The sequence below is a fragment of the Amphiura filiformis genome, chromosome 1 (assembly GCF_039555335.1).
Source record: "Amphiura filiformis chromosome 1, Afil_fr2py, whole genome shotgun sequence".
NCBI lineage: Eukaryota > Metazoa > Echinodermata > Ophiuroidea > Amphilepidida > Amphiuridae > Amphiura > Amphiura filiformis.
This window is the reverse complement of record NC_092628.1, coordinates 18,926,810-18,953,818: the sequence shown is the minus strand read 5'-3', so window position 1 is coordinate 18,953,818 and position 27,009 is coordinate 18,926,810. Positions and strand designations below refer to the sequence as shown.

Genomic DNA, 27,009 nt, shown 5'->3' with positions numbered 1-27,009 from the left:
TAATTTAGTAACTTCTATGTTATAAATAAAATGACACATAACGTAAGTGAAGCTACTTTCTATCTTTTTTATTTGATTCATAAACTTACAGTCAAAACACACAAGAGTGAAGATTGCAGTGAGTAATCTGTCCTTTATAAATGTGCTTGCCACCATCTATCATATAGTAAACTATACATTGCTAATTAATATCAAATTATTTTAAATAAAATGTACATGTAAGGTGAGTTCATATTATGTTATATGGCGAATTTAAGGAGTATTTCGTGATACTAGCATCCTCTTTTTATGACATTTTTCAGTAGATATCCACAATAAAAAGCTTATTCTAAAAAAATTCAGTTGATTCCGATTTTGTCTTTACGAGTTATACATGATTATGTGTAGACAATGTGTTGTAATTTCGTTCTGGTATACCATAACGAAATTCAAATTTCACGATCCCTTTGCTAAACGAATTAATCTGCAAGAAATATTTTGTACATAAACATTATGTAGCCAGAGGTTTCAGTGATATAAAAATCTCAACTTTTTTGAGAAAAGTTGGGGATGGTGCTGTGGATCACGAAATGCCCTTGCAGTGAGTAATCAGTCCTTTATAAATGTGCTTGCCACCATCTATCATATAGTAAACTATACATTGCTAATTAATATCAAATTATTTTAAAATAAAATGTACATGTAAGGTGTTTAAATTATGTTATATGGCGAATTAAAGGAGTATTTTGTGATCCTAGCATCCTCTTTTTATGACATTTTTTTTTAGAAAAAAAAAAAAAAAGCTTATTCTAAAAAATTTCAGTTGATTCCGATTTTGCCTTTACGAGTTATGCATGATTATGTGTAGACAATGTGTTGTAATTTCGTTCTGGTATACCAGAACGAAATTCAAATTTCACGATTACTTTGCTAAACGAATTAATCTGCAAGAAATATTTTGTACATAAACATTATGTAGCCGGAGGTTTCCAGTGATATAAAAATCTCAACTTTTTTGAGAAAAGTTGGGGATGATGCTGTGGATCACGAAATGCCCTTTTAACTAAAACCTGCAGTCAAGTGCAGTGTAGTATTTGTGACGTGGTATATCGAAAGCAGACACTTTTGGGCAGGATCGTAAATGGAGAAATAGCCAAAAATCTACCCGGGGTGATTTTTTCACGATTTGGGTTTATGATGTTATTAATGTTTAAAATATCTGATCGTTTCAGACCGAATAAAACTGGCATCTTGTATTTTTGAGACATTTTTCAAGGTAATTCCTACTCTCAACATTGTCAATAATATTTATAAAGGCAGCTTATCTATTATTAATATTAAAGGTCCATTCAGTGATTTGCTCATCCGGGCGATCGTAAAAATCATCAAAAGTTTGGTACCGTACCTGTGTTATTACATAGATGTGCGAAGTCTGCGAATGGTTCAGCCGAAAGCCGTGTAGGCCTATTTAAGACAAAATAAGACATTTTACACGAATCTGTATTTTTAGATACTGACAGTATCTAAAATTAGCTACATGTATTTGAATGGCGGGGCTTGAACTTCGTCAGTACTGCTGTTTTCTTCGTTTTTTGTCAAATTTGGCATTTCAAAAATACCAAATGACAATTTGAATGACTTAGGCCTATCCTTCTCTTTTAAGCAATTTATAAACAATTTTAATTTTTTTTTACTCTTGCACTGGGATCACTGAATGGGTCTTTAAGAAATGTGGCGTATCATGTCAAAAACAGACATCTTTTGACAGCTTATAAATTTGGAGGCTTTCACATAAAGAGCTATTTTGCTCCACAACGCCGTTTTCCCCAATAAAATCGGACATTCCTAAGCGAAGATATTGAGTTTGTAAGTTATGGTATTAAAAATTGGAAATTGAGATATCGTGGGTAAAAAGCTGAAAAGACAAAAAAAAAAAAAAAAAAAAAAAAACAGAACAGAACAATTTAGAGAACAATAATGAATTAATAATAATGAACAATAATGAATTAAAGAGTTGACATGAGATTAGGAGTTAATGTTTTCTGCCGTTTCAGTGTACATGTTCTCACCGTTGATGGTTTGGTGGACTGTCATGTAACATGGATGTAGTAAGCCGTGATCCTAAAAATGCCTTTCACATTGACCAAAACTAATTACAAGACCTCTTCTACATTGAGGCTGGCTTTCCCTTTTAAAGGGAATTTTTATTTAACACTAAAACTCAATGTAATGTGAGCTACGTTACCGACTACAAAATGGGCTGGTTTTACTCAATCCAAGGTCATAAAAAGCAAACTAAAGATCACTTGAGTGAAATGTAAAACAGATTTCACCATTTCATAGAAGTTTAGAGTAAATGAGTGTGTAAGTAACGTAGCTCACAGTAACGTAGTTCACTGGTTTTTAATGTTTTTAATGTGATTTGCGAATAGTAGAACGTTATGTCGGTTAATCCTAATATAAATGGGGTTCGACCACTGGTAGCTTTCACATATTATTAGGAAGTACATGTAATACAAGTGCATATTATAGAATCTTGGTAACGTAGCTCACCAATCTTAACATGGTCGGTCGAAATTTCAATGTTTACAACATTTCTATGCCAAAAATGCTAGAGCATCACGATTTTTACTGTGATTTTTAAAAACCTATGAGTGTTTCCTTTCAAAAACCGCAAATTACATTGATACCTCTGTTTTACTTCTTTTCAATAACGTGTTGTGTTAAAAAAGGGTAACGTAGCTCACAGCGTTTTGGTGGAAAGTGCAATTTATTTTAGAATTACACAAAGACGTTTTAATCACTAAAAAATAATGTTGATAAACAATATGATGGTGCGTTATCTAATTAAAAAGCAACAAATATGTAAAGAAATCGCATTTATTCAAAGAAAATATTCAGGGTTAGATGTGACACTTGAGCTGAGCAGTGGAAACACATTTTTAGCGATTTTTAAGCCTTTGCAAGGGTTAATCAGGCTGAAGAAAGCATTTAAAGTATGGAAAACTATATATGTCTGTGTAGATCTCGGTGAGCGCTGGCTCATTTCACGGTTAGGCGCCACTTTTAGTGAAAAAAACTCGAAATTTTCAAAATGGATTAAATTTAATTTAATAGGGGTTTTCTTTTCCAAATAAGACCAGATTTTCATAAAAATATCATTTCCCAGCTTAAATCTCGCTACTTCTTGAAGAAAATTATAATTTATTATCTCATGTTATGTAATTTTTTAACAAATTTGATCAATATTGAGTAGTGTATATTATACTTTGACTGTCCAATACATATATCATAGATATTTAAAATAAACGAGTATGTCATAGGCTCCCTTCTGACCAAATTTGGGCAAATTTTGTTGTGTAATGACAAATTTATGGCCACTTTAATGTAATTTTTTTTTTAAAAAAGGGAAATTGACATGAAAAGGTTTACTCAACAATTTTAATAATCAATGAATGACTCTGATATTGCACAGCTTTGAAGGTCATAATATGGGTAATGTTTACAAATAATATCAGCCAGTTTGAAAACACAGGTCAAATTCAAGATTCTGATGTTTGTGCAATTTTGGATGTGACTGATGTCAATGTGAACGGAAACCACACACTGTAAAGCAGAGTATGTTTCAGAAAATAATGATTCAAAGAGTTTTCACACACTCAGTGAATTAAATGGGATATATTGAAACATATCAACCTGTGTTAGTGTTCATTTTAAAACATTGTTTACAATTTATAGAAGTGGATGTGACATTTTCAATTGTGAACGGAATGTTTCATTATGATAAACAGTTTGCTTGTCAAAAATATAAGCTTTGGGCACTTCTAACACATATATTTTGTGAGATTCTATTGAATTGAGCAATGCTAAAACGTTTTTCCTGACCCTTTATATTTTTGACAAGCAAAATGTTTATAATTTACTGAAATGTTCCGTTCACAATTGAAAATGTCACATCCGCTCTGTAAATTGTATACAAACTGTCCTCTAAAGACAAAGACAACGCTTTGAAATAATCATATATGACATGTACAAAATAATAAACCTATTTTAGAAAGTCAAATATCATGTTGTTTAAGTATTTTGGCCTAAAAAACTACTAATTTTGAGGATGTGACATGTGAACGGAAATTGAAGCTTTTTGAATCTCCTGTCACAATTAAAGAAGGCATACTGAATTAAAGATTTGTTATGCCTTTTGATCCCCCACAAACCTGTAATGAAATAACTTCAAACTGGCATCCTAGTCCCATTCCTGTCTTAGTTCTTTGAAGAAACTATTTTGGATGTGACAGGTACCATGCATGGATGTGACACATGTGAACGGAAACTTTGAAATGACATCTGCAAGCTAAGTTGATGAAGGAGTTTTCATTAAATGGTGTCATTAGATAGCTCATAGCAGGAGATTTTTAAAAATCAAGGAGAAAAAATTCTGCCACATTTTGTTAATAAATTATACTATTTGGAAAATTAATCGGATGTGACAAAATTGTGAACGGAATTTGTTGGCAAAAATTCAAAATATCGCTGTATCTACATATTAAGAGCAACAAGTGTAATTTGCTCAACAAATAGTAACAAGACTCTGAACTTTACTAAAACACACTAGTTTGCCATTCATGTAAAGTATTAGTCGATCTATTCCACATTGAATAAGGTACATAGATGTGAACGGAAAATGTCACATCCGAATTCAGAAATTTAAATGGTTCTCATGCTAGTTTAACTGACAACTAATACTTTGTTCATGTATGGCTGTATAGTGCAACTTGTTCACTACATAAAAACAACAAAAGCAGCTGGTAGGCTCAACATAGTTAAAATTGGCAGCATTGGAAAATAAATGTCCGTTTCCAGGTTGCTAGTGAAATGTGGTTTTTGACCACTTCTGACCCCAGGGCGACCTGAAAGATAACACTACAAAGGCCGATTAAGCTAATGGAGGTAGGCCATACAAAGACAATGAAAAATCACCAACAGTAAATTCTGTAACCCCATTATTTTTTACACACCAGGCCAGATATGTTGAAAATCAAAAAGTGGCGCCTAACCGTGAAATGGGCCTTCTACCAGAAAAAACAACATATTTGATGCCCTAAATGCTCGACAAAGTGTTTGTGGACCAAAGAATGGAAAAAAGGTTATTGGCACCGGATTTTGTAGAATGAGCGTCGAGCGATATAGTGATCGCTCCCTACAAAGTACAAAATTTGGCAAGTTTGTATACTTATTTTTAGGTGATTATAAAAAAAAGGTACACTAAAGACTGATTTTTGAGCTGCATGTATTTTTCAAAGTCTAGACTAATGACATCACATTAATGTCACATGTTTGTGTAGAGTACGGACAAACACCACATAAGCAAGTAATTAATTTTAAGAAGGCAATGGTTGAGTAAATTGCTTCCTCTTTTGACAAACCAATAAATTTTACGAGGCACATTCAAATTTAGGTACTCCTTAATTACTACCTGTTTTCGCATAAGGTGAAATAGCTAGGTCAACATGTAACATATGAGTGACATTTTCTGTATCTTTTTGCATCAAATAGATTTTTATCCCCTAAATTGGATTTTTAAATACTTTGGCTGAAATTCAAAATCAAAATACTTCAAAGTTTATTCTTTTGAGAATTTTATGTTAAATTTTATCAATTCTGCGGTTGTTCTGGTTTTGCGCACTCTGTGTTTTAGGGTTAGGGTTGGGGTTAGGGTTATACTTGTCGCAGGCTATACTAGAATTATTGCCATAAATTAAAGTAAAGGACTTTTGCCTGTTGCACTGGTGTATATTTACCATGTTTACCATCAGATTTTGGGGAGTATGATTCACCCAATGCACTAGTATACTTCATAGTCCTTCTTGAAATTCATACTTCAATATCAACTCGTCTTACAATGATTACAAGTTCAGAACAAGAACAGCTCCTATTCAAAAACTGTGATGCCCTGTGAAAAGAGCAGTCACTAGGAATGTGTTGTATTTTAAGAAGGCACAAAACTTGGCTGATTTCTGCAAAGCAGTCTACCAATGCAATAGCTTTTCAGCACAGTGCATCTATGGTGATTTGATCACCCTAGATGCACCCTTCTAGGTACAGGCCTGGGTTTATCAAATCCCCCAAAAGATATTTTGAGCAACCTTTGTCACATCTTTCTACTGTGATGTGCCCTGAGTAATTTAATTTAATTTAATTATTTAACTTTGTTTACAAGCTGAAAGTATTTCATGAGATGGGAAACCCCCTTGTACGTGCAAGATAATGATGTGGAAAGTCGTTTTGGAATTCCCCAAATTATTGTAAACAAAGTCAGATCTATGTTTGGAACTTGAAAGCCCCAGTTCATTATTGCACCATCAGGAAAACCCCAGGAAGTGATGTAATGTGAATGTGTATAATTAATCTTGGGAAATCCCAAGATTGCAGCAATGTTGTGAAAATGTGATTGAAGTAATGGTTTATTAATAGATGATGGTTTTTTTGGCATGAGTACTGATATAAAAAGCTGGAGGTTTTGTTGGGACTTTACAGAATGTCATGTGAGATTGAAAACTCCACATGTGTGTGATGGTCTTCGTGCTTCAAAAAAGAAGTACATTTTAACCAGTTTATATAGCCAATAATTGAGCTAATTTTAATACAGCAACGAAGAAGACAGCGAGCACACAAAAGTGCTCTTCCTCATCAAAGGATTAAAAGTTCTTCTGTCAAATTGCTGGAGTTTGCTGAGTTTGTGAAGGCCACGCATCTGTCAAAAACAGCGGAGCTGTGTTAAAGAAACCTGTTCCCTGGAAAAAGAGTGATTGGTGAAAGAAACGCCATTTTTGGAGAAAGCAGCGCAAAGAGATATTGTGGAGAAAGCAGCGCAAGGAGATATATTTGTGGAGATAGCAGCGCAAAGGAGATTGGAGGAAGCATCATCATTTTCGTATAAGGATTTTATGTGCAAGGATTTATAAATGCAAGTGTACGATGGACTTCGCTGATTTTCGCAGAACAAGTGAATAAGGATATATTACATCAGTCGTCCAGAACATTGCAAGAACTCTAGAATCACCAACAAGAAGACCGCTGGTTAAGTACCGATATAATAAAACTGATTGTGTGATTTTATTGTAATTGTTGTATATGTACCAAGCATACTCTATTTTCAATTAAAGACTTAGATTTGTTAGCTTAAAATCAAACAGTGTATTTGTGTTGTGCATTCGTGTGAGTTCGGGTAAAAGGTGATTTTGGCCTTGAGTCAAGTACGACTCAGTAACAAAAATTGGGGGCTCAAGCGTCTGGGAAATACACTGTAAAAAAGTTGACATTCATTTACTGAGTCTTAAAAGTGAAAGTACAGTATGGCAGAGTTCAAAGCTGAAGAGTTTCTTGAAACTATAGATTGGGAGAAATTTGATAAGTTGAAGAAGCCTGATTTATTAGCACTTGCCAAACATTATGACTTGAAAGTAAAGCAAACTACAAGAAGACAAATAATCAAAAATGTCTTGATTGAGGTTTTAGTTGATGAAGAGTATTTTGATGAATCCATTTTGGGCAAGAGAAAAGAGGTCGAAACTGAAATCGGTGGGGACTCTGCAGTTAAATTGAAAGAGTTGGAAATTCAATTAGAACTGAGGAAAATAGAAATGGACCAAAAAGAAAAACTGGAAATGATCAAGTTAGAGAATGAAAATAAAGAAAAACAAGAAAGGCTAGATATGGAAAAACAGAAAATGTTTATTGAAGAAAAGGAAAAGGTGGCAAAATTGGAACTTGAGAAACAGAAAATGGCAATGGAAGACAAAGCGCGCCATGAAAAGATGGCGTTGGAAGCACAATGAAAAAAAAAAGAAATTGAGTTTGAACAAGAGAAGTTGGCTAAGCTAGGTGACAAATACTCATCAAGTTTCTCCTCAAAGTCAAAGTCAGGCTTTGATGTTACAAAGTATGTAAAGCTTGTGCCTAAATTCAAAGAAAAAGAAATGGACAAGTACTTTCAACATTTTGAAAAGGTAGCTACAAATTTGAAATGGCCTCCAGAGCATTGGACCCTACTGTTACAAAGTAGTTTTGTGGGGAAGGCCAGGAAACTTACTCAGCTCTACCAATAGAGAAGTGTAATAATTATGAAGAAGTCAAACAGGCAGTCCTTAAGGCCTATGAGCTGGTGCCTGAAGCATACAGACAAAAGTTCAGAGATTCAAGAAAGCAAGCAGATCAAACTCATGTAGAATTTGCTAGAGTGAAAGAACAAATGTTTGACAGGTGGCTTGGTTCAAAAGAAGTCAAAGATGATTTCGGCCAACTTAAGCAATTGGTTCTTATAGAAGAGTTCAAGAAATGTGTCCACGTTGACATAAAAACTCATTTGGATGAAAGCGCTAGCAAAATTAAGACGCTAAATGAAGCGGCGACAATGGCGGACGACTATGGCTTAACTCACAAATTGAATGGGAGTAGATTTGGTCATAACAGAAGTTATTCAAACAGGTTCAGCCATAATCAACCTAGAACAAATCAGGGTGGTACACAAGAAGTGAAACCTCAGTCTAATTCACAGCATAGTGCTGGTGGTAGAGGGACCCCAGAGAGTTCAGGTAACAGAGCAAAAGTTGGGACTGAATTTAAAGCCAAAGTAACTTGTACTCATTGTAAGAGACCAGGGCATCACGATGACCCAGTGTTATTTCTTAAAAGGCAGACAAGACGCACAAAAACAGCAGCAAACTGCTAGTAATACTGTAGGATGTGCAGTGTCACTTGTGTCAAAGAAACAAGTCAGTCAAATCAAGAAACAAGAATTCCCACAAAAGGGAGGTGAGACAGACAAGGTGTGTGAAGAATTTGAACCATTTGTGTTAGAGGGAGTAGTATCACTTGGTGAGAATGGTAGTCCAAAGCCCATCAAGATTGTGCGAGATACGTGTTGTGCACGGTCTATGATTCTGGAAGGAACTTTGCCCTTTAATGAGGCTAGTTCAGCAGGTAATGCTTTGATCCAGGGTATTGGTATGGAAATAATTAGTGTACCTCTCCACAAAATTAACTTGACATCTGACTTGGTTTCTGGTCCTGTAACCATAGGAGTTAGACATGAATTGCCAGTCAAAGGAGTGTCCATGTTGCTAGGAAATGATTTGGCAGGGGAGAAGGTTTTTCCTGACCCAATAGTCACAGATAAGCCCTGTATACAGGATGATAATAGTGAGGAAGAGGAGATATTTCCTGCATGTGCAGTGACACGGGCAATGAGTAAGAAGGCCTCATTAGAAACAATTGAGGACAACCAAATTGACGACTTAGGCTACAATTTGGAAGACACATTTGTGTCAAAGTTGAATGAGAAAGAAGATAAACTTCCTTCTCCTGGGGATAAAAAATACCCTAAAAATGACACAGCCTCTGAGCATGAACAAATTGGGGAAACCATGAAAGACCCATTAAGTCATGACAAGCTGATTCTGGAGCAACAAAATGACCCAGAACTCAAAGAGATCAATCAAAGGGCATTGACCCTAGAAGAAGCAGAACAAAATTCTGTCTGTTTTTACAAACAAGATGGTGTGCTAATGAGAAAATGGCGCCCCCTGATGTACCTGCCGATGAAGAGTGGAAGGTAGTGCACCAAATTGTGGTACCAAAAGTATACCACACTGAAGTAATTAACATAGCACATGATAGTCCCATGGCAGGGCATTTGGGTGTTAAGAAAACTCATGAAAGAATTCTGAGACATTTCTGGTGGCCCACTCTCAGAAAAGATGTTTCTGAATATTGCAAAACATGTCACATATGCCAAGTAGTAGGGAAGCCAAATCAGAAAATACCTCCTGCTCCATTGAAGCCAATTCCAGCCTTTGATGAACCATTTAGTAGGGTTATTATTGATTGTGTAGGGCCCCTACCAAAGACTAAGTCAGGTAATCAATACCTTCTGACAATTATGTATGCAGCGTCAACACGCTTTCCTGAAGCCATACCATTGAGAAATATTAAAGCAGTGACCATAGTGAAAGCTTTAACCAAGTTCTTCACATTTGTGGGGCTCCCCAAGTCCATACAGTCAGACCAAGGATCAAACTTTACTTCTGGAGTATTTCAGCAGGTCATGTATCAATTAGGTATAGAACAGTATACCTCAAGTGCTTACCATCCAGAATCACAAGGTGCACTAGAAAGGTTCCACCAAACTTTGAAAAACATGATCAGAACATACTGTTTGGAATTTCAGAGGGACTGGGATGAGGGAGTACACTTGTTGTTGTTTGCTGCTAGGGAAGCTGTTCAGGAAACTTTAGGATTTAGTCCTTTTGAGTTAGTGTTTGGACACACAGTGCGCGGGCCCTTAAAGTTGTTGAAAGAAAAGTGGCTCAATGAGAAATCAGATATCAATTTATTGGATTATGTCTCCAATTTTAAGCATAGGCTTAACAGAGCAACTGATATCGCCAAGGAAAACTTGAAACAGGGTCAGGCCAAAATGAAACAATGGTATGATAAGCATGCCAAAGAAAGAGTGTTCAAACCAGGTGACAAAGTTCTAGTACTGTTTCCAATTCCAGGACACCCATTACAAGCCAGATATCATGGTCCATGTGAGGTAGAGTCAAAAGTGGGTGAAGTAGATTATATTATCAAGACTCCTGGTAGACGCAAGAGCAGGCAGTTATGCCACATAAATATGCTCAAAGAGTATGTTGAAAGAAGTGACAGTGGCATTCCAAAACCTGTGTGTACAGTAAAACATGCTGATAATGTAGACAAACATGCCGATGTAGACAAAATTGCCAATGTAGACAAGAGTAAAGATGACAATTCTGATGTCACATTTGACCAGGATAAAGAGCTAGAGCACAAAGAGTATAATGTAAAATTGAACAATTCTGATGTGCTCACTAATTTGGACTCAAAGTTAGGTCATCTTTCTCAAGATCAACAAAGTCAAATTGCAAATTTGATTCACAAATTTGACAATATATTTCCTGATACGCCAAGTAGAACAAATGCTGCATTTCATGATGTAGATGTTGGTGATACTAAACCAATTAAGCAGCATCCTTACAGAGTCAATCCATTGAAAATGGAACATCTCAGAAATGAGATCAATTACATGCTAGACAATGATATCATAGAACCAAGTAGTAGTGAGTGGAGTTCACCATGCATTCTTGTTCCCAAGCCTGATGGTTCATACCGATTGGTCATGAGACATGAGAGCTGCAAATGTTCATTCAAAGACAGACTGCACTACCCAATTCCAAGAATTGATGATTGCATAGACAAAATTGGGAATGCAAAATTTGTTAGCAAATTTGATCTTTTGAAAGGGTACTGGCAGGTTCCACTCACAGACCGTGCCAAAGAGATTTCTGCTTTTTGTACACCATTTGGTCTTTACCAATACAAAGTTATGCCATTCGGGTTGAAAAACGCCCCAGCAACATTTCAGAGAATGGTGAACCAAATTGTGTCAGACATAGAGGGATGTGAAGCGTATGTAGATGATTTGATTGTTTACAGTCAAACTTGGGAACAACACATGGAACAACTCCATCAATTGTTTGAGAAGCTGTCTGAAGTACAATTGACAGTCAATCTGGTAAAAAGTGAGTTTTGCCATGCCACAGTCACATACTTAGGATATGTTGTAGGTCAAGGTCAGGTGAAACCTATCAAAGCCAAAGTTGAAGCAATTGAGCAATACCCACACCTGTAAACAAGAAGGCACTCATGAGATTTCTAGGAATGGTTGGCTATTATAGAAAGTTCTGTCCAAACTTTTCAGAGATAGCAAGTCCTTTGACTGATTTGTTAAAGAAAGATGCAAAATTCATTTGGTCAAAACAGTGTGAAAATGCTTTTCACAAAGTCAAGTCAATACTCATGAGTTCACCAGTCCTTACTGCACCTGATTTTCAGAAGCAGTTCAAGTTGACTGTTGATGCCAGTGACATAGGCTGTGGAGGTGTTGTGATGCAAGAGGGTGAAGATCAAATAGAGCACCCCATTTGTTACTTTTCAAGGAAATTCAACAAGCACCAGAGAAATTACTCCACAATTGAGAAGGAGTGCCTAGCATTGCTATTAGCATTGCTACATTTTGATGTGTATTTGGGTACCACAGTATACCCTGTGCTTGTTTTCACAGATCACAATCCCCTCCCCTTCATCAACAGGATGAAGAACAAAAACCAAAGACTGGTGAGGTGGAGTTTGACCTTGCAAGAGTACAATCTGGACATCAAACATATTAAGGGAAAAGACAATGTAATGGCTGATGCCCTGTCCAGAATTGCATAAAACCTGACAAACAAAAATTTCCTTTAAAAGGGAACTTGTGTGACAAGTAGTCACTGTGTATGATGAGTTAAATACTCAAAGTTGATAATATGTTGAAGTTGATGTAAAAGAAGAAAACATTTAAGAAAGTTTTCATTACATTCGAACTTTCTTCTTTTAAGGGGGAGGGTGTGATGTGCCCTGAGTAATTTAATTTAATTTAATTATTTAACTTTGTTTACAAGCTGAAAGTATTTCATGAGATGGGAAACCCCTTGTACGTGCAAGATAATGATGTGGAAAGTCGTTTTGGAATTCCCCCAAATTATTGTAAACAAAGTCAGATCTATGTTTGGAACTTGGAAAGCCCCAGTTCATTATTGCACCATCAGGTAAAACCCCCCAGGAAGTGATGTAATGTGAATGTGTATAATTAATCTTGGGAAATCCCAAGATTGCAGCAATGTTGTGAAAATGTGATTGAAGTAATGGTTTATTAATAGATGATGGTTTTTTTGGCATGAGTACTGATATAAAAAGCTGGAGGTTTTTGTTGGGACTTTACAGAATGTCATGTGAGATTGAAAACTCCACATGTGTGTGATGGTCTTCGTGCTTCAAAAAAGAAGTACATTTTAACCAGTTTATATAGCCCATAATTGAGCTATTTTTAATACAGCAACGAAGAAGACCGCGGGCGCGCAGAAGTGCTCTTCCTCATCAAAGGAGTATGAGTTCTTCTGTCAAATTGCTGGAGTTTGCTGAGTTTGTGAAGGCCACGCATCTGTCAAAAACAGCGGAGCTGTGTTAAAGAAACCTGTTCCCTGGAAAAAGAGTGATTGGTGAAAGAAACGCCATTTTTGGAGAAAGCAGCGCAAAGAGATATTGTGGAGAAAGCAGCGCAAGGAGATATATTTGTGGAGATAGCAGCGCAAAGGAGATTGGAGGAAGCATCATCATTTTCGTATAAGGATTTTATGTGCAAGGATTTATAAATGCAAGTGTAACGATGGACTTCGCTGATTTTCGCAGAACAAGTGAATAAGGATATATTACATCAGTCGTCCAGAACATTGCAAGAACTCTAGAATCACCAACAAGAAGACCGCTGGTTAAGTACCGATATAATAAAACTGATTGTGTGATTTTATTGTAATTGTTGTATATGTACCAAGCATACTCTATTTTCAATTAAAGACTTAGATTTGTTAGCTTAAAATCAAACAGTGTATTTGTGTTGTGCATTCGTGTGAGTTCGGGTAAAAGGTGATTTTGGCCTTGAGTCAAGTACGACTCGTAACACTACACAGTTAAGTTATATCAATTATTGCTCATCAAATGTATTGCCTTCATCAGATGCCCTCTTTTATGACGCCACATAGGTATACGAGGCGGCAAGGGTTGTCTCGTGCAGGGCTGTTCCTAGGGATGTTTATGACCGCCCTATATAGGCAAAGCCTCTCCCTGCCGCCCCACCAAAGCATACCAAAAAAGTGTTAAAGGGGTCACACCCTTGAAGTTTTGACCTATTTGTATACTGCCCATTTTTTCTTTTTATCCGCCCTCATTTTTCTTCCGTTTTTTTTTTTTCTCCATTCCCGTTTTTTTTTTTCGCCCCCTCCTTTTTTGCCCCTCTGTGTTTTTGCCGCCCTAGGCGACCGCCTTACCTGGCCTAATGGTCGGAACGGCCCTGGTCTCGTGCACAATACTGTCACAAGTTTCCTTTTAATAATTTTCAAAATTAGATCTAGTTCATTTCAACATGTACAGGTGAAGAAATGGAAATATGAAATACAACCATGGACTGATTCTTTTTCTACAGTCAATGATGAAATTTGGCCAATATGTAAATGGTCTATGATAATAGTCTCATACTTTCCTTTTATAGCAATTAAGAAGTGAAATTAAAATCCTAGAAAAAAATCCTCAATACTTCCTCATTATAAACTAGACAAAAGAGCAAAAAGTTATTTTTAAAAGTTGTATTTTTAGTTTAATATTCCTGTTTTTGAGCATTCATAGTGAAATTACAATTCTACACATACACAATTAGAAGCCAAACAGTGACATTTTCCCAATGTTGAATCACACAGCATAGCCCCATCAGTGGATCCATTTTGGTGTTACTGGCAACCAGCACCTGGAGGTTTGGGATCCATTTTGGCATCAGTGACACAATCTTGGTGCAGTGGCGCTGTCTTGGCATCATTCATTAGTGGTGCAACTTTGGTATCAGGAAATGATGTCAATGGCAAATTGAATTGGTGACACTGGTGACAAAACAGATCCAGTGACTCCAAGTGCTGGTGCCATGTGATGCTAAAATGGACTCATTTATGCCAAGTGGTGCTATTTGACAGCCCCTCCACCTCCACCCCCGATTGGCAATTCACCTGTGTCAAATCTCATCACTGTGCCAACAAGTGACAACAAGTAGCCAGCCTCACTTCACAATGAATGATCAAAGCTGGGAATGAATGCTACTACATTTGTATCTCAATGTGAACATGTCAAGGACTTAGCTACTAGCCATTGACCCCTCTTCAAGCGTTTCAGATTTCTAACAAGTTCTTGCAATTTTAACACAATTTTACTCCAAAACATTGTGTTTTTTCACTTTTTTTAGCTATAAGATTCCATGCATTACTATAGCTAAAAGGGGGGCAATTGAGTGGCAGTGGCCAAAAAAAGGGGGTCTCCGTCTAATGACAGGCTCATGCCAATATATGCGAGTACCTCTCCCCCAGACAAATTGCAACATGAAATTACACTGTAGTGAAAAATTTGTATGTAGTAAGCCTCTTTTTAATAAGTTACAAGTGTGACCTAATGAGACACAAATGGGAAGCAATCTGGGAAGCATAGGAAGCATTCAATTATAAGCTTTATATACTTTCAAATTAGAAATTTTGCATTTTAGTTTTGCACTTTTTGCTTTCCATGCAGCTACTGTAAAAATAACAACACAAAATGTATATATGTAGGTGACAGGTCAATGTAATAGGGGAAGCTTATATTTTGGTCACATTTACTACACAAACAGGGAAAATTTTCATTATTTTTAAATTTTTTGATGCTTCATGTTTTCATTTGTTCAGTATACCTTTCAGGCATGCCCAAAACAATTCCAAACCTTTGGTCACGAAACATTGGCATTCTTCTTCTACTAATCACACTTTACACTGTCTGACAGTTAATGCTTTCATGCCTTTTCTCAAAATTCACCTTCACACAAGGATCTTATTAAAGGGTTGAAGGAATGTTGACATACTCTCTCCACCCTGCATTTTAGGGTTATGGTTATTGTTACGGTTTATGACTAAGTTGGGGTTTCATGTTTTGGTTCATTTTTAGGGTGCAAAGGGTACATAATATTATTAATAATTTTTATCTAAAATTTCAATACTGCCCTGGTAATTTAGTTACAATATAGGTCTGGAAAGGGCAGACTTTTGTTCTGGCTCTGGTTCTGACTTTCTCCCTTTTCAATATAAGCTGGTAACTCAAGGAACCACAAGACATTTGAGCCAGAAATGCAATACTCTCACTTCTTGCCCTCTGTGAATGAAGGGCTGTTAAATTATGCATATCCTATTGAACAAAAAACACTAGTTGATACCAGTTCTTTAAACAAACTATCTTTGTTTCATACCCAAACCAGATATAAATATCTTTTTGCATAATAATAATATATTCTGACCCATTTATCTCAGAAACAACAAAATATTGAAGAGTGCAATCACTTTGAGCTGAAATTTAAAGGGACTACATGTAATTTTCCACTGGCAAAGTTCAATAAACTCTGTAACAATGATATAAGTCAACCTAAATGACATGCATGGGAGGTGTTTTTTTACCAAAAGCCATTTGTATAATGTATAATAATATAGTATTTGTATAATAATATTATAGACTGGCTTCCTTCTGCTTCTAGCGTTATTTTGAGTGGCACACTAAACTCTACTACGATATCTGTCCATGATAATTTTTCTAAAAATGTACAAATTGCAATTTTGTTTATCCCCAAACATTTTGTTCAAAAATGAATTTAAAAAAATGTTTTTAGACAATCGGAAAGTGTTTGAACAGTTAGTCCAGATTCATTTTGGATTGTGAGCCCTACATGTGTATTTCGTATGGCACTGTATGCACACAGGATCGCGAATGCGGAAGTAATTGCAGCCTCGATCGAATAAACAAGTTGTGGTAAACAATGGCGTCTTCCAGTGACGACGAAGAATCGTCGCATGGCAAAAAAGTAGAATGTCCATGATTTCGTTAAATACCTGGACAACTAGATAGAAAGACTGGAAGGCAAATATCATGCGCCATCCCCTTGGATGGTATCATCAGTGAATCTTAAGAATAGCGATCAAAAATGCAAGATTTCTTCTATCAAAATCAATAGCACTTGATAAAAACTTGAATCCAATTCAATCTAAATATTAGAAGTCTAATTTCCTACAAATAAATCCTAATGTACTTTCATAAAGAAAGGAACTAATCCTGTACATTTAGCTATAAGAGGAACTGAAAGTGCCCTTGACTATTAGTGACCATCTCCATAAGATGGCACATGACCCAGTTCTTTTTTCACTATTATGTCAATTTTGTTTTAGAAAGGGCAAGTTGTGGTAGCATTCAAGCTATGGCACATTTTCCAAAAGTTTTGCACCAGTATACCATTTGATCTTTGTCTCCATTCGGGGACCTGTATACTTTTTTTTTCAAAGGTCATGTGCCATCTTATAGTGGACAGACTTTAGGCCTTTTTCAAGCTTGTGTGCAAACTATTTAAAGGGAAGAAATCAATAATATGCTAGGGGGGAAATAAGGGAACTCACTTTATTTCAGACAAAAACTTTTCACATTCCCTGTCATGATCTCTCAAAAATTCAATTTTTTGTTCCCCCCCCCCCCCATTTCTCAAGTTTCTTCAAATGTCTCCCTCCCCTTATTTTTTCCTGGGAAAAATTGTGCCCCCATGCACTTTAATATAAAAATTCCCACATACTACTAATCTAAATTAGAACTATATAGTCCCTGTTCACAAACCATGACGCCTCTTGATACGAGCGAAGCAAGCACCGAGCGTAGCGAGGTGGAAATATCTTGGATCATAGGTATCAGAGTACAGCACAGAGCCTGTGTTAGCCTAAATTATAATCGATACCTTTTAAAAAATAGAGCCCTTCCCAGACGCATCACCTCGTTACATCAAATGACACACCTATTAATTGTGACCGTCCACGGCGAATGAGCCGTAAATTCCTCCCCTCAATTTTGTTTTATTTCGTGTTTAAAAAATAAACATCATAAACTTAAAAATGGTATATCATTTGACTTCAAACGATATCCAGAAGCGGGGTTATGGTTTGATAAACTTTGCTCCTTCAACAAAATTATAGCTTTTACGTTTTTTACATGTGTCTCTTTTTCCACATTGCTGGCAATAAATATCAAACAGTCATAATTGGCGGTCATTTCAAATCATCCCCAAGTCAACGAGGTTTAAGAAAGTTCTCTCATTGTTAATTGTTGGTTATGCATACCTATACAAAATACAATGCCTGGTAACCCACCACTTGAACAGGATTTAGCAAGAGTAAACAAAGACCCCAGCTATTAAAAGTTCTATAGCCATCAAGGTAGAAGCTTATTATCCACTTCAACAATAGGATTATTGATTAGTTTTTGACTAAGAAAATGAGAGCGGATGTCGGGCCAGCAAGTTACCGATGAATATGACCTTCGTACACATTTTACACCGTAACTCAGAATACAATTTAGGGAATTTACGGCTCATTTGTGCTGCCGGGTCACAATTTGTACAGTTACCCCTTGTTTTCATGTTGAGACTTGACTGGCTAAACATGGGTCAATAGTCAAGATATTTAAGATCTGAATGTGCTCTCTTGCTTCATTAAGGTACTGTTTGTCACTCTAGCAATTAAATCAGTACAGAAAATTGAAATTGAAGAAATGCATGGTGGGAAGTGTAAGATATCTTTTCTGTGGGTGACCCAAATCACTGGTTTTCAAACATGCAAAGATATAGATATTTTATAATGTTCATATAGTCTCATTTCTGGGACTGAAATGAGATATGACACCCTTGATAAGTTTTTTTACATGATATTTCAGGTCATTGACATGTTCAAATAATTGTATGCACAATTTCCTGCTCACTACACTCACATCATAGCACTAAAGCATGACAAAATAAGGCAGAAAAAAATAAATTGTTTGCTTGTCCATAGATCACATTCGTTGGGTCGTTCAGGCGGGGAAAGTTTTTTTTTCTTCAAATACCAAAGGTATATAATGTGAAGTACTCTTTGGAATGTAAAACACTCACTGACCACAGAATTTCCACCAAAGACAAATTCAAAGTAAACCCTACTTTATTTGACATGCAAAATACTGCATTTTTAAGTTCAACAATGTTTTAATTTGTGTAGACACTGAGGATGAAAATACGAAATATCGGAACCCTCAGCCAGGTCAGTCATGAGAATGATCATCCATGAAAAAACCTGAAAAGTTTGAAAAAGCCTGAATAAAAAATGGGCTGAAATTAAAAAGAAGTGTGGAAAATTGGACCCCCAAAAAGCCTGAATTCTGGTTTAAACCTGAAAAAACATAATGACTGTTTTGGGATTGGGAAAATTGTAAAAAAAACTTTTTCAAAAAAAAAAAGATCTACAGTTGGGACTGCCAAGACGGTTGGTCGGACAAGGACAAGCAAACAACTTTTTTTGGGGTAGGGTTCCTTTAAATTTGGCATATGTGCTGCCAGGTGGAAGCAAGCACTTTTCAGCACATCAATTGATAGGAGCAAGTGTATTTTTGGTATGCAGTTTGGAAAACTTGCTAAGAATTGTGTGGAAAAGTTGCTGTGAATATTGTTTTACAAATTGAATGATATTCAGTAAACTGATAATGCATTTTTGGTGAAGTTGTTAAAGTAATTGGAAAAAAAACCCAACATTTGGGCTCAAAATCACATATCCATTTAAAATCCTTCCTTGTCAAATAGCAAGAATTTTGCTTAGGGCTGTGTTGACTAAAGGTTAAGACCTCAATCACATTTTACAGCAGTTCATGATACTACACTACATACCTAATGTTTTGACAGAGAGCATGTTTTAGGCGAGTTACAATATGGGCGAGTTAGGTAAAGGCGAGTTAAAAAGGCGAGTTACCCCCCACAGAGTGAGGCTATTTTTAGATATTCCCATGGGTAACACTATGAAGTCCTGGTGGCGAGTTACAGTAACACTATGAAGTCCCAGTGGCGAGTTACAGTAACACTATGAAGTCCCGGTGGCGAGTTACAGTAACACTATGAAGTCCCGGTGGCGAGTTACAGTAACACTAGAAGTCCTGGTGGCGAGTTACAGTAACACTATGAAGTCCCGGTGGCGAGTTACAGTAACACTATGAAATCCTGGTGGCGAGTTACAGTAACACTATGATGAAGTCCCAACAGTGAGTTGATGGAATATTCATCGAGACTTTTATGTTTTGAATTGATAATTTGGTGCGGCTAATGTTTGTGGATACATTGCCACCAAGAAAGTTAAAAAGTCTTGTGTTTTTAAAACAATTTTAGATATTTTAAATGCTTGGGAAAAGAAGATGAAACCAGCAAAGTTTTCTTGCACATGCATGCATGCAGACACATAGCTTATCTGGTTGTATAACAACCTTGACCATGCACAGCAGGAGCCCAGTGTGATATTTTCTGAAAATAACCATGTGTTTCTCAAACCACATGCCATCAGTGGCTGCAATGTATTCTGGGGTTACATTTAAACAACCTCTGAAGTATAATTATGGAACTGACATGAGTCAAAGAATACAAGTATCAATTTTTTAAATAATCAGTTTTTGAATTTTGACCAAAACTGCATTTTTTTTTTTTTTTTTTGGTCTTTCCGGAAATTCACAACTCTCCACATGGACTTTCCGGAAATTCACAACTCGCCGCGTGGACTTTCCTGACATTCACAACTCGCCATGTGGACCTTCTGGAAATTCACAACTCGCCAGCGTAGACTTTCCGGAAATTCACAACTCGCCGCATGGACTTTCCGGAAATTCACAACTCGCCGCATGGACTTTCCGGAAATTCACAACTCGCCGCATGGACTTTCCGGAAAACACTGCAGGGGGTAACTCGCCATTTTAACTCGCCTTTTTCTAACTCGCCTATTTTTTAACTCGCCAATAACCTGTTCTCGTTTTGACATAACCTCCATGTGTACTTTTTGAGGAACGAAGGGCACATTATTTATAGGTGTCTACATGTACATTTACACATTTCACGTTTAACTGCATGACCGCAAATTGCACTATCCGTTTAGGAAAATCACTAACCGTTTAAACGTAAAAGTCCCACTGCTAATTTTATCAGAAATCTGTCCCGAATTTGACAGCTCAAATCATGCAACTTCATTTGCAGAATCACCTCAAAATAATTTCTGTGACTATATGTAGCTTTATTTTCATTGCTAGATGGCAAAAATTGGATCCAAAAATATGGGAAATACAAGGGGTGATGTGCCACCCCCCCCCCCTTAGAATTGGAAAAAAAGTTAAAATTGAAGGCCCAATTGAAGCCATTTGGTGGACCATTTTTACCCTAGGTTAGAAAAAGTGCCGATTCAAAGGAGACCCACATCTAAAAGTCTTTAAATATAGATTAGAACTGGCTCTGTTCCCTCTGACCGCGATGCCCCGATTGCGAGCACGTCGAGGCGAGCGTAAAGCGTGAGACCGAGCGCACATGAGCGGTGGTTTAGGAGTTGGATTGTCATCATGGTACACTACTTTGAGCACATAACCAGTGCTAACATAGATTTAAGGGTTTTTTGTGAAAAATTATCTATTTGCATGCTAGGGGTCTATGTCGACTGATGTCGTGCTTGAGCGACTTCCGTGGGGTGTCTTCCCTCAGCATGCACCCCCTCAGCATTTGGAAAGCCATTTTGTGGACCATTTTTACACTAGATTTAAAATTTGCAAATTTATTGTGGTTTTCATGCATACCATGGAAAAATTTCAAAGGAGAGATCCATGTCTAAAAGTTTTTTCTACAAAACTATAAAATTCTGGTGAAAAAAAACCTATACATTTCAAAGTCACCTTCAAGTCTGAGATAGTACCCCCCCCCCATCATCTGTACTGAGTATTTGTACTAGATAGATTTTACTAATAGGCTCCCAGGAATTATGTTGTATCGGGTGTAGGGATTTTAGTATTAGCATTCATTTTTAATGTCTGTTTTTTATTGCTTCTAGTTCTACATAATGCTTTGTAAAACATTCTGCTCAAAACTGGTGCAGCGATCGACTGACCTGTCGCATAGATTGTGCTGGCCCTGTTTATACTTCTGCAATCTGTCTCCTTTCCTATTGTTTGTTTGTTTGTTTACCTACATTTTTCTGTAACTTGTAAGACTAAAGCTGAATTTATACTGGATCGCCAAGCGATTGCGATGCATCGCTTTTTGAAAGCGATGGGCAATTGTCAAATTTTGTGATGCATCGCTCATCGCTTTTGCATTTATACTTATCTTGGCAATAGTAATTACAGACGACAACTAAAATATTCTAAATGCAACAAAATTCATTTGTAGAACATACATTGCTGTCAATAATTATTGCTTTGAATTAATTCATCACCGAAAGTTAATAATCGAGGAAAGGTACAAAAAATGTAAATTATTCGTAAAATAATAGATCCAGTTGGTTGTAAATGATTGGTTGATGCATTTATGTGTCAAGCGATATCGCTCGTAAGTTGAGATTTCTTCAACTGGCAAAAGCGACATCGTTTTTGCCTTAGCGATTTGTATCGTTTGACGCTCTGAAAACGGAAGTAAACGTTGAGCATGCGTGAAAATTGCTTTTCTGCAAAAGCGATCAAATATAAATTCAGGCTTATAAGAGACATAACAATTTTGCTCTTAGACCTGGAAATTGGAAATTTTTGAAAGAAGATATAATCAGAGAATCCGAAGGAGACTAGGGAAGACCATGAAAAGAGGGAGGGGGCCTTATTTCTTACCACACATTGTTAACTAGCTTCTAATACCACAAATGGCAGTAACTTCAGGAATATTAGCAAGAATGTTCATGGAGATATACCTTTATAATTGAACTATAAATGACCCAAAATAGCTTTACCATGTCAGAATTGTTCATTTTGGTTGTTGGGTGTAGTCTTCTGCTTTTTATCCCATAATCTCCATGTTCTTCACTAAAACTTATCAATGTTGAAATTACAAATTCAAAATGGATTAGCTGGGCTTTATTAAAGGTGTGGTTTAATGTAATATGTGAGAGCAATGGCCTGCCAAAACTCGTGTGTTTCTGAATGGATGTGAAGAAAAAGACACAAGAAGTTATTTTCAGAAAGAAAGAAAGCGATTGAATGAATGAACAAAAGAATGACCAAAAGAAAGAAAGAAAGAAAGAAAGAAAGAAAGAAAGAAAGAAAGAAAGAAAGAAAGAAAGAAAGAAAGAAAGAAAGAAAGAAAGAAAGAAAGAAAGAAAGAAAGAAAGAAAGAAAGAAAGAAAGAAAAGGGTAGGTTAGGAAAGAAGGAAGGAAGGAAGGAAGGAAGAAAGAAAGTAAGAAAGGAAGGAAGTATGGAAGTATGGAAGGAAGGAAGGAAGGAAGGAAGGAAGGAAGGAAGGAAGAAAGAAAGTAAGAAAGGAAGGAAGTATGGAAGTATGGAAGGAAGGAAGGAAGGAAGGAAGGAAGGATGGAAGTGAGGAGAGAGGAAGGAAGCAACCAGGGAGGAAATAAAAGAGTCAAAATGGAGTCCAAAGAAAGGAAGTCCTGGATCTTGAACGAAATAAGACAATGAAACGGTGACTTTTGTATACATGTACATGTGAATAAATGTTTGCACCCAAGCAATGCACTTTTTGATAGTTCTTCACATTTAAATGAATTGCAAACTAAAACATCACTATAATAATTTCATAGTGTTTATAAATACATTATTGACCTATATCTTACAAAAATGTATTTATTGTGCACCATATACACTGACAGCATGTGTGCTCAAATTGCATTGATCGTTCTCATTTCCAAAATTATAGTCATGTACATGTACTTGCCATGCAGTGCCATTCCACTAATTGATTCTGACTTACAACTCTTCCCAAAGACTTGTAATTTAACAAACACTTCCTTTTAAGTGAAAATCAGCAAACTTGTTCAAGACTTTGGATTTATTCCAACTATAAACTTAACATTAAGTGAGACAGTTTTGTCTATCAAATTGAGTCATAATGTCTCATATAGCATCATATATACATGAGAATAATAGAACAATAAAATACATGTAACAAAGTGTTTTGGGGAAGAATTTAGACTTATTAAGTTATTTTCATTTTATTCTTTCATTTTTTGCATGACTCCAATTGACCCTTGCTACAAAAACAGGGCTCTCTCTCTGCAGATGCATGCGCAAAAAGGCATTTCTGTTTTTCACACATCCATAAATGACCCTTTCTCTTGAAAATTAGTCAAATACATGTTTGTAACCCTGTCAGGAAAAAAATAAAAAAGACACATTTAGATATTTTCCCCCTGTTTCTTTGATGTGATTGGAATATGTAAAAAGTCAAAGTTGTCCAAGGCCACAGGTCATGTTTGATCTTTGTCCATCGGGTTACTATATTTAGTCAGAAAAAACAACTAAATTGCAAGACATGCAATGTTTGTGAGGTCAAAGGTTGTGCAGACTTTGCTGAGGTCATTAAAATGAGAAGCCACCATCTGATAGTCCTGGCACATGATCTTCAGTAGCTCTAGTTGTTGTTGTTGTTATTGTTCATGCATACAGTTTCAATGGCAAGGACTGTCCTTGAAACTTTAAACCTAAACAAGGAACATTTAATGCACTTCAAAGAATTTAAAAAACCCAATTGCATGTTGGTTCAAAATACATGCAGAAAGTTTGTACAGCCTAAATAAAATAATACATGTATGTATGTAAATATTGTTTCAAATTTACCATCAAAATTCATTTAACTACAAGGGACATTCAGAAATCTTGAGTTTTAAATTTTATGAACAAATTTTATTTTATAATAATGACCCTGCATGCACATTTCAAACTTGCACTTTAAGGAAAAACCATTTTGTCATATCACATGAATCATATTTCCATTAAATTGTAATTATTAATTATAGCTACAGTATCATCTATTCACACAAAACCGGGACACAAAATAGCCCAAGCCCTATATGTATGACTGCTAGGAAGAGGGGACGAGGAGTAATGAACAGAGACAAGGGGATCTAAAATCTAAGTCATGTGTATGATCCACTTTTGAAGACTGCTATCAAGACTAACATCGCTACCGGAAGTGACATAACTTCCAGCCAGTCATCAGCTGTCACAACAACACCAAGCTTTGATCAGTGGTTCAATGACAAAACTGTAGCAAGAAAAACTAGTAAAGTTTTCTTCAAATTGGTTTTGACAAAAGAAAAACTATGTGTGCAGGTACTTGAACCCCAGACCTTTTACTCTTTAACAGACACTACTTGCAGTACACATGGTCATGAATGGCACATGTAAGTCTTGTTAAAGTCTAGAGCTCCTCCACATACAGGGAAGTTTTTGGGGAATCCCCTAATATAACTTTCTAAAGCCTGGGATAATACATTTGTACATGTACTGTACATGTAGGCCTATATCAAAAGAGTTTTATTTAATCAAGGAAATTTAATTTTCAGGATATGGATGTCCTTGAGAGACTATTTCCATTTATATCTTTATTATGTTCTAGGGAAGTGGTTTTTGTATAGTACAATAGGCATACAATTAGCATATGTACCAACAGCATTATCTGACAAACTAGGGCATATTTGGAATGTGTCAAGAGTGGATAAAATCAAATATCATTAATAATAAATTCCTAATCCTAAAAAGAAACAACGCTTCAATATATACCACACATAAATTTTTTGATGCAAAACCGCTGAATAACTTAGAATAACCCCTTGGAAATATATGGGACATTAAAATATTTGGCATTGAATTTGAAACTTTGGGTCATTTGGTGAGATGTTCAGCACTAAAAGATGGTCATATGCTCGACAGTGCAGGGGGGGGGGGGCTGGTGTACCCGGAATTGGCTGATGATTTTTCATGGGCTTGAGTTCCCAAAGAGCAATTATTCAATTCATTCATTTACACCTAAAACTCACCTACACACAAATGTGAACCCGTAGAGTGGGCACCAGCCATTAATTTCTGGGCATGCATTTTTAATAAAAATGATTGAATACCCAAACTAGCCCCATGATTGTTGTACCCACCTTTGGATTTGGATTTGTACTACTTACATTTGTATACCTTTCATTGCATTTTACAATTCTACTTGTTCATATTTGCCAAGTTGCAGTATTCATTTATGGGACCTATACAAGGAACTGGTCTGGGTAAATTTGCCTATGTGCATACAATGCATTTTGTACACCAGGAAAGTTCAACATGAAGCCTTGACACCGGAATTTTCCTAGATTTTGTACTCATCTCAGTGATTTTCTACAATGAAAACAGGCCCTAGCAACTCCTATACCAGTCCAATGCATAAACCTGTGTATTACGCAGTGTCAACCTTACTATAATTACCGGTACTACATGTAAATGATGCTGTCACAGCGGAGGCTATGTAAAACATTAATTGCAAATTGCTATGTATGTAAACAAAACTATTAGAATAGAAGCAGAAAAATGATGCTGCCTCCATTGTACAACGTAAGCTATGTAAAATTAAGTTTTAAGTTTAAGGTGGTACTACACCCCCTGATAAATTTTATGACTAATTTTGCATTCTACTCAAAAAATAACTGCACACTGGTAAAAAAAGTTTTGTATACATTAAAAGGGGCAAGGAATTCACTGAAAAGTGGTTCATTAAAGAAATGAGGTACATTCTAGCAGTACATGTACATCTTTTCTTATCATAAATAATGTACCGCTTGACTTAAATTGAGTCACTGAAATTCCAGTGTAGTAACTGGATTCCTTGCCCCTTACTAGTATACATAACATCCTTAATTATTTACAAGTTTATTTACATGTGTAGCTCTAAAAAAAAGTATGAGAGAAAAATGATCAACTATTTAAAATCATTACAAATACTCTTCCAAATTTATACAAATATAATTCAAAGATACAAAGTAAGATAAAGACTACATGTACATGTAGAAAGCAGATTGCTTTAAAGACCTCTGCTACATGTACGTACGTCCTCGAATCGAGTTGCTCAGTTATCCGGGTCATTTATGACTCCAAATGATCAAACTTAAGTTTGATAACCCTGATTCCTTCATGATAAAAATATGTGCCCAATTACATTTTACAAATCTGAACACAACTGTGTGACCGAATGCTTTAATGTTCATAAATGTGTGTACAATGTACATGTATTAATTATATACATGTACAATGTACCCATAAACATTGGCTGGAAGCATTCACGCATGGCTAAAATTATTATTATTTTTTTTAATATTCCCGGGTAATATTCTCATACTAGTCTAGGGGTGTGATTTTTGGGTAATGTTGTGCCCGGGTACCCAGCGCATTTTTCGGGCGGGTAACCGGGTACCCGAAATTGAAAAAAACAAAATTAAAAAAAAAAAATTAAAAAAAAAAAAAAAAAAAAAAAAAAAAAAAAAAAAAAAAAAAAAAAAAAAAAAAAAAAAAAAAAAAAAATTGAA

The 27,009-nt window shown here is 36.0% G+C and overlaps 1 protein-coding gene across 2 annotated transcripts in view; it reads right to left on the bottom strand.

The window, feature by feature from the left end:
• The window catches only part of LOC140164691 (uncharacterized), a 49,431-nt gene that overhangs the window by 21,658 nt on the left and 764 nt on the right, over positions 1-27,009 (bottom strand). The window lies entirely within an intron of this gene.